The following is a 9,854-nucleotide window of genomic DNA, read 5'->3' as shown; positions in this document are numbered from 1 at the left end:
AAGATTCCATTAACTAACTTTATACCTGGGTTGATAATAACAATAATAATAAATAGCTATCATTTATATAATGCTTTAAGGTTTGCAAAGTGTTTTATCCATGTTATTTCACTTGATCCTCACAACAATCTTGTAAGGTAGGTGCTACTATGTGAATATAATGGAATATTATTGTGCTAAAAGAAATTATGAATATGGCTAATACAGAGAAGCCTGGGAAGTCTTACATGAAAAGTGAAGTGCAAAATGAAGTAAGCAATGCCATGAAAACAATACATATGACTAGAACCATGTAAATGAAAGATCCACAAAGTAATCAAAAGTAAATTTACAAAGTTAAAAATAATAAGATAGCCCCAAAGATAAAATATGAGAAAACTACCTCCCTAATGAAGACTTCCTTGATTCTCTCCCATTTTTCACACTCCTCCATTTGTATTAATCTATCCCTACCTACCTTTTTCCTTTGTAGACATGGGTTGTCAATGAATATGGAACATTGCACATATTTTCTGTTTTTTTCAATGTATTGATCAGTTTTTCTTCATCTTTTTCTTTTAAAAATATTTCTTTGTAATAAAGGATGGGTGTCAGCAAAGGGCAGAGGAGAAAGATATAGAAACTATTAGAATAAATTCCTCTACGGCAAAGGCTAATGTTATGCCCGTCCCCAACCCACTTCCAGCTGAAACTATTTTCATAGCAGAACCATAGAGGGATTAGATGCCATACACCAAATTTATAGTGGCTTCATTTGGAAAGGGTATGGGGTGCACTAACTACATGAGGGACTGCGAGGAACTGACAGCCAGATTATTGTTATACCAAGGGACCATCAACAGCTTCATAGTGTTACCTCAATTTCTTTTGAACATTTGAGAACGGGGCTATTAAGGCAGCATGGTGCAATAGAAAGAATGATGGATCAGGAGTTAGAGGAACTAGGTTCAAATCCTGGATGACTTTGGATAAGCCACTTCACCTCCAAGCTTCAGTTTTCTCATCTGAAAAGTGAGTTGGACTAGATGACCTATTTTATCCCATCCAATTTGAAATCTGTAATCTTGTATTCCAATGGAAGGAGTAACCTTGCTCAGGTCAAGATAGGTGGACACCCTCTGTCAGAATTTGAGTTCAGTGGCAGGACTAAAGTTAGGATAACTGGCAGTGGCATGGGATGCAGTGGATGGCCTTGCCCTCTTTGATGTCTGCCCAAGCTCTAAGTGCTCCACAACACCTGCTTCAGCCACATTCATGGCCATTGGAACAAATTATTCTCATCAGGCAGTTCTCAGATGAAGAAATTAAAGCTATCTATAGTCATTTGAAAAAAATGCTGTAAATAACTATTGATTAGAGAAATGCAAACTTAAAAACTCTGAGGTGCCATGTCATACTTATCAGATTGGCTAATGTGACAAAAAAGTAAAATGATAAATATTGGAGATGTGGGGAAAATGGAACACTAACACATTGTTGGTAGAGTTGTGAACTGATCCAGCCATTCTGGAGAAGAATTTGGAACTATACCCAAAGGGCAATCAAACAGTACATACCCTTTGACCCAGCAATACCACCACTAGGTCTATATCCCAAAGAGATCATAAAAAGGGAAAAGAACGCACAAGTAAAAAATATTTACAGCAGCTCTTTTTATGGTAGCAAGGAATTGGAAATTGAGGGGATGCCCATCAATTGTGAAATAATATTGTGCTTTAAGAAATGCTGAGCAGGCAAATTTCAGAAAAACCTGAAAAAACTTACATGAACTGATGCAAAATGAAGTGAGAAGAACCAGGAAAATATTGTACACAGTAACAGCAACATTGTGTAATGACCAGCTTTAATAGACTTGGGTCTTCTCAGCAATGCAATGATCTAAAACAATTCCAAAAGACTCATGATGGAAAATGCTATCCACATCCAGAGAAAGAACTATGGAGTCAGACTCATGCTATTTTCTCTCTTTGTTTTCTTTGTCATGGTTTTTCCCTTTTGTTGTGAGTCTTCTTTCATATCATGACTAATGTGGAAATATATTTAATATGATTGTACATGTATAAGCTATATCAGATTGCTTGCCATCTTGGGTAGGGGAGAGAAAAAGGAAGGAGGGAGAAAAAATGGAACTCAAAATCTTATAAAAGGGAATGTTGGAAACTATCTTTACATGTAATTAAAAAATAAAATACTATTAAGTGAGAAAAAAAAAACCAAATTGTTCCCACCCATCCATTCTGCTGGGGGCAGTCTTCATGTGCTTGGGATAGATATCCCCCTAACTCACTGATGAAGCACTATATAAATGCTTATTTCCTCCCCCCCTTCCTCTTACATTCACCAGATGCCAATTTTAAGTAGGTAAGAAATTTGGAGTGACATGACAATCTTGGAGCAAGATATGTCTCTAGGGCTTTCTTCCTCAGGATCCCCACAAGACATGTTGCTATGTTCAAAGATTCTAGAAAAGAATATTATGAACAAGAGTATAAACAAATAATATAACTATTTTCTGAATTATCTAGTATACTCAAATAGTACAACTCTGACACCAAGTGGTAAAAAAAAAAAAAGTATATTCTCCCTCAGCAAAGAATCTTTACTTAACAGTGTGCCTAGGGATGGCAGATACCCAGAATCACAGATAACAGAATTTAGAACTGGAAGGCACTATAGAAATCAACTAGTACTGCCTCCTCATTTACTGATGAAGAAACTATGTTGGGGGCGGCCAGTAGCACAGCAATTAGGAGCACTGGCTCCAGTGTTGGAATGGCCTGGAGATCGAATCCCAGGCTCAGACACTTAGCACCCACCCAGAAACACCTGGCCATGTAACCTTGAGCAAGTTACTTAATCCCAATTGCTTAGGGGCAGCCAGGTGGCTCAGTGAATAAGAGCACCGGCCCCAGTGTCGGGATGACCTGGATCAAATCCGGGCTCAGATACTCAGCACCACACCCAGAAATAACTGGCCATGTAATCTTGAGCAAGTTACTTAACCCCGATTGCTTTAAAAAAAAAAAAAACTATGTTAAATAAGCTGTCAAGAATTCAGCGAAGTGGGGGCAGCTAGGTGGTACAGTGAATAGAGCACCAGCCCTGGAATCAGGAGGACCTGAATTCAAATTTGGTCTCAGACACTTAACACAAAAACTAGCCATGTGACCTTGGGCAAGTCACTTAACCCCAACTGCCCTACCTTCTCCCCTCCAAAAAGAAAAAAAAAAGGAATTCAATGAAGTGGAATTTATACCAATTTTTTTCTGTTGAGTAAGATTGTATATCAAAACTTCAAGTAACTATAAAAGTATTTTGAGTATCAGGTCAATATTAGAGTAGTTTCACTTCTCTTCCTAATAGTGAAGAGGGTATTCTATGGCAAGATGTTAGCTTTTTTCCCTGCTCAGGGAAAATTAAACATTTACTTTCAGCTCAAAATTTTCCCAATACCACTAATGCTATATCATTTTTCTGTTTCCATATTTCTCTCTCTCTCTCTCTCTCTCTCTCTCTCTCTCTCTCTCTCTCTCTCTCTCTCTCTCTCTCTCTCTCTCTCTCTCTCCCTCTCTCCATAACAAATTCTCATAACTAAATCCTCATAATAAATTCCTATATTGGCCACCTCCAAAATATATGATCTATTTTGTATTTTAAATCTAATTCCAATTAGCTTTTACAAAAACTTATTTACAAAAGCAAACAAAAATACTTAGTTTTCTCTTAACCTTAATGACACATTCTCCCTTAGCCTGTCTTGGTCTCTGTGAAGAGTAGACCATGATATTGGTCCCATCGAGTTCATAACCAAATTGGTCATCACGGCTGGATGAGTCCTATCTAGATACTGTGGATTAGTTCCTGAAGGTCGCTTCTTGCTTCATAAGGCATCAATACTAGGTTGTCTGCAAAAATCTTAACATTGAGATGTCAGGATTCCTCTCTCATGACATTTTAAAATTTATCAGGTTGGAGTCTCCAGTCCCTTCTCCTAAAATAGAAAAGAATATAAAGTAAAAATCAAGAACAAAGTCCTATTTCACAGGACCAGAAAGTCACCTCAGTGAGATCATGAGGCCTTTACACTATGTTTCTTATTAGATACCATCAATAAAGTACTTAAACTAACAGGGAACAACAGAATGGAAAAAAATGACAAAAGTTCTGGTTGCTACTGTTTTTTGAAGGCAGCGCCTGCTCTGGCTATGCAATCAAAAGAAAAAGTTTCTCCTAACCTGTGGTTAGAAAACTGTAACTACTTATAGAATGTCTAAGCATGCTCAAGTCTTTCCAAGGTACTTCTATTACATATTATTACAAATTTCCCAGAATGAGACTTTCCAGGCTTCTCTACATGGGAAGATACCCTCAAGTATGTGTTAGTTCTTGTTATACAAAGTCACTTCTGGAAAGAATTGTCCACATTCACTGTCCGCTTTCTCCTCTAATCCTTAAAATCCATAGTATCATCTACTAACTACTAACACGACTCTCTCCAAAATAACTAATAACTCTTTATTACTAAAACCATTAGTCATTTCTGTCCTTAACCTCCTAGACCTTTCTACAGCATTAGGTGTTGTGGACCCCCTCTCTCCCCCTTCATCTCCTCTCACCTTCCTCCATTTCTGTGACATCTGCTCTCTCATGTTTCTCATCTTACTTCACTAATCATTCCTTGGTTTCTTTTGTTGGATCCTTATACTCTTCTCTTTTTAAATATGTAAATACCCAAAGGATCTGTCCTGAGTCTTCTTTTCTTTTCCTTTTATACTCTCTCACTTGGTTTTCTCAGCTATTCCCATGGCTCCAGTTATCACGTCTATGCAGATGACTCCCAAGTCTATATCTCTACCTCCAGCCTCCTGCTCAGAGTCCCAATTCTATACTTCAAACTACTCTTTAGTAGTGGGCCTGGAGAAAAATCTATTGAGAAGCCCACACCTCAAACTGAATATATCTAAAAGTGAACCATCACTTTTCCCACTAAACCTGTCCCTTCCTCCTAATTAATCTATATTCATTAATGAAAATGCTGTTCCCCCAGTCACCCAGGTTCATAACCTTAGTCATCTTTGAGACTTCCCTCACCCTTACTTCACACATCTTGTCAGTTGTCAAGTCCTGTTTTATCTATGCAATATCCTTTGCATCTGGTCCACCATTTCCACTCCCACTGCAATCACCCTAGTTCAGATACCCATTTTTTCTCATCTTGCCTATTGTAATACCTTCTAAATGATCTGTCTATATTCTAGCTCCCAGGACAGCTAGGTGGCATCATGAATAGAGCACCAGCCCTGGAGTCAAGAGGACCTGAGTTCAAATCCGACGTCAGACACTTAACACTTACTAGCCATGTGACCTTGGGCAAGTCACTTAACCCCAATTGCCCAACCTTCCCCCTCCAAAAAGCCAAAATAAGATAAAAATATATTCTAGCTCACTAAATTCTATCCACCATTCTGTAATCTTCTTTCATGTCACTCATCTACTTAAAAGTCCTCAATGGCTCCCAGTTGCCTGCTAAATAAAGAATAAACTCCTGGTCCCAGCACTCAAACCCTCCACAATCTAGGCTTGACCTACTTTTCCAACTTTACCCCATATATAGCTTTTCCTGAGCTCTCCATTTTTTTCATTCTTTTCACACTGACCCCCCACACCTAAAATGGAAGTTCTGATAACTTTATCTTTAATCTCTACCTTGCTGGGGGAAGTTGTAAAGGCAACAGCCTCAGCTTCAGTCACTTTTGTCCTATGAATAGTGTGGGAGTCAGATGGACAATCAGGGGAAGATTTCAGAGCCCTCCACTGTCTAGCTGTGGACATGGGACCCAGGTGTGCTGATCAGATTAGGTCCTAGGCTATGGCTTTAGGTGAGGAGGCATGAGTACACACTGGTGATTGTGATCACAGAGGTGGGAAAGGAGCCCTGTTGGCTGTGGTCACTCTTAGGAGAGCAGAGTCACTGGTTTTGATTCCAGGGCATTGAGCTAAACCTTGCAGCTGCTGAGTAAGAGTGTTTGCAATGACAGCATTGTTAGTGGGTCTGGTCAGGGCTTAGAGGTGGAGAAGAATACCTGAGGTCAGGTCCACTTATACAGCTCAGAAACTAACAACTTGAGTGCCATACCAATCAAACTCCTCCCCAAAAATCTGTAGAGTTGGAAAATATAATAATGGAATTCATTTGGAAGGTCAAGAATAATAAGGAAATTAATGAAAAAAAATTGTGAGGGAAGGTGGTCTAGCTGTACCAAATCTCAAACTGTATTATAAAGTGGTAATCATCAAAACTATCTATTACTGGCTAAAAAATAGAGTGGTGGATCAGTGGGATAAATTAGGTACACAAGACAGTAGTAAATGACCACAGAAATTTAGAGTTTGACAAAACCAAAGACCCCAGCTTTGGGAGAAAGAACTCACTATTTGACAAAAGTTGCCAGGAAAACTAGAAAACAGTATTGCAGAACTTAGGTATAGACCAACATCTTGCACCATATGACAAGATAAGGTAAAAATGGGTACATGATTTACACATAAAGGGGTAATACCATTAGCAAATTAGGAGAGCAAGGAATTGTATCAGCAATGTCATATTCACAATGCCTATAGAGATTACAAATATGCTGATATAATTATCCATCACAAAATACATCATGCTTGCCATATGGGGAAATAAACTAGAAAATTTATTAAGATACCAAAAGACTGAGTCCCAAAACCAGAAAGTGAAAGCCATCAGAGTAGTTATGATATTGGCACAGATAGATAAAATAGAAAGCACCCACATTTTCAAGCCTTTAAAACAGAACAGGCTACCTCAGGCAAAGGTCCTCCTCTCTCCACACACAGCAACCACCCAGCGTCCGGGAAGCGCGCTCCCAGCAGCTCCAGCCCCTGGCAGTCCTCAGCAGGAGTCCTTAGCAGAAAGTCCTTAGCAGTCCTAACTCAAAAAGGGCTTCGCGCTGCTGCTGCCTCTGCTGCTGCCGCCACCATCGCAACCACCGCCAGCCACCGCAGGAACGCTAGCTTGGCTTTCGCTTTCCCTGGCTTTCACTTTCTCTGGCTTTTTCTTTCTCTTGCTCCGCCCCTTCCTGCTATGTCAGCATGTCCATGGGGCATGGAAGATCTTTAAATCCCATAACCCTTACATTCGGCCCCAAGATCTTTCATGTCCCTTACTTGGCAAAAATACAGTAGGAATAACTGGTGTCAACAAAATTTCACAACAATATAACAAGAATAGCACACAATAAACACAGAAAACCATATTTTAGGGTGGGGCTTGAGCACAAGCTCCCCATCATTCCCCCCACCCCGAACAAATGGAGCCCCAAAATCTTGTGGTAAGGGGTGAAGATCTCTTCTTCTATGGCTACTTGCTGCTGAAATTGGATGTAGAGCTGTCCCTGTCCTAAGGGATCCCATTTGAGAGGTCAGTTCTTAATATGCTTGATGCCAGGTCCGAGGGTGACACATCACAGTTGCAAACAGGGGGTGACATCCAGCTTAAGCTATAAGGCATCTACAGATGGAGGGTACCAAGCCTGTGGAAACAAATCTAACAAACAAGATGAACAAACAAAAAATCAAGAAGAAGCAAAGAGACAATAACCAGACTATTGTAGCCTCACTTACGGTAGAATAAATGACTTAAGGGTACAATTTTGTAATCATCTTCTCCAGAATAAACAATAGTTACAGTGTTATCCTTCCCATATGCTATAATCTCTGCAGCCTTTGGAACATCATCTGGCTTCTGTTTTACCCATACTTTAGCTCCTGATTTTATTCTATCAGTAGAACAAAATCCTTCAGTTCCTCTGACAGTTATTTTGGAAGGAGGGTCAGTTTTCACAAGTGGCATTGTTTTACAAGGAAAGCGAAGTGGTCCCATTGTTTAGGGTCTATTGGGATGGTGAAGAAGGCATTTTCCAAGTCAATAACTGCATACCAAGTCCCATCATATTTCTGGATCCTTCCTATTAAGGTGATGGTATCTGGAACAGCAGCATACAAAGAAGGAGTCACCTTATTCAACTGTCTATAATCCACAGTCATTCTCCATGTCCCATCTGATTTTCTTACTGGCCAGACAGGATTATTCCATCTTGTGGTTGTAGGGACTAACACTCCTGCTTCAACATATTCCTTTATAGTAGTGGGAATTTCATCTTGCCCACCTGGCACACGATACTGTTTTAAAGTAATTACTTCAGAAGGTTCAGGTAAAGTGATTGGGTCCATTTTTAGTTTTCCTACTAAAACTGTATTAATTCCTATCTTCCTCACAGCAAATTGGTATCTTCCTTCAGGTAAATTCAGAGTCATGTCTCTCAATACACCTATTCCAATGATGTATTAAGGAACGGGTACAACAACCACAGCATATTCCTTCTTAGGTAACTGCCCAATTTTCATTGTTATTTTAACCTGTCTGGCTGATATTTCAGTGCCTCCTAGACCTGTGATGGTAATAGGAGTTCCATGTTTAAACTTATCAGGGTTTCCATAGATAAGTGTGGCCTCAGCCCCAGTATCAATCAGTGCCCTAGTCACAGTAGTTGATCCATTCTTCTAATATATTGTTAAACCAATATGGGGTCTGCAATCTCTTCTGCATATTTCTTTTATCTGGGCTGGAGCTTGGCCTATCTCCTATTCCCCCTGAAGGTGGGGCAAACTTGGATACAAAGATTCAGATTCAGAAATACCTGCAGGGGTGGTTCCTGCTTCCCTGTTCATTCTAATGCTAAGTACCTTTTCTTGGTACAGCTTATGCAGCTCTTCAGTTGGAATACCATCTATTCTTCTAAAGTCCACCCCAGCTCTTAATAGAGCAGTAAACAGTTCCCTTCTTGTGGGTCTATTTTGTCTCTGAATCCTCTGGATGTTTACTCTTCTCTCTCGAGGCAATTTGTCTTTTTCCCATTCCCCTAAATCGCTTAATTGTGAAATCTTATCCAGCACCTCTGAAAGAGGGTGCCCTATTTCTCCAATTAAAAGAGTCAGAATTAGGCGCTTATATGCAGGAGGAGCCGTCTTCACTATGATATTTCTATGAGGAACTCCTAGGGGGGTATCATAATATGCATTTGCATCTCCAATCAGGATAGCAGTTTTCATTACCTCCTCCTTTAGCTTTCTCATACAGTCTCTAAGTGAGTACCAGGGTCTGTCTCCCCTAGGCCACATAGATTCAGTCTGATATTGCTTTTTGCACCCTTCTGCAGCTAAAGCTAGAAGATTAGTTTTGTTATTTCCTCCTTGCATATGGTGATCCCTAAAAGCCTGGTGTACAAAAGGATTCTGACTGATACTTATGAATTTTAAACAGTCCTCATTGTCCAGTGTTATTCCTCCAGCGCCTTCATCAGTGATTCTTACTATCCAAGACACTAAAGACTCCCCCATTCTTTGGGTGAATCTACTCAATATATCAGTGATCTCCTGTTGAGTGAAATCCTCAATTATCTCCCTGGACTCTGTTTTGCCTCGGTGGTTCTCCTGTCTTCTTCTTCGTATGGGGAGAGCTTCTACATTAGAAGACTCCTCATCTAACCTTTCTCCATTCTCCTCACACACATTCTCCTGGAAGCTGTCAGGGCAATTCTGCCCAGCCTGTACAAAAGCTGCATGCACATTCGTTCTGCTAGTTTTTTGCTTCCTTTTAGCCACATGAACAGTAGCTTGCTCCTGGACCACATGAGTCCCTCCAGTTTGCTCTTCTGAGTGCTGTGACACAGAAGAATTCTCAGGCAAACCAGTTGACTCCCTAGCCATCCGAGCTCTTTCCTTCAGCAGCTTATCCCTACTTTTACACATAAGGCGATAACTTGTTAGCA

Source organism: Petaurus breviceps, unplaced genomic scaffold (genome assembly GCF_028583685.1).
Source record: "Petaurus breviceps papuanus isolate PSGF00001 unplaced genomic scaffold, PetGlider_PUasm1.0 90734, whole genome shotgun sequence".
Taxonomy (NCBI): Eukaryota; Metazoa; Chordata; class Mammalia; order Diprotodontia; family Petauridae; genus Petaurus; species Petaurus breviceps.
This window is presented reverse-complemented; position numbering follows the sequence as displayed.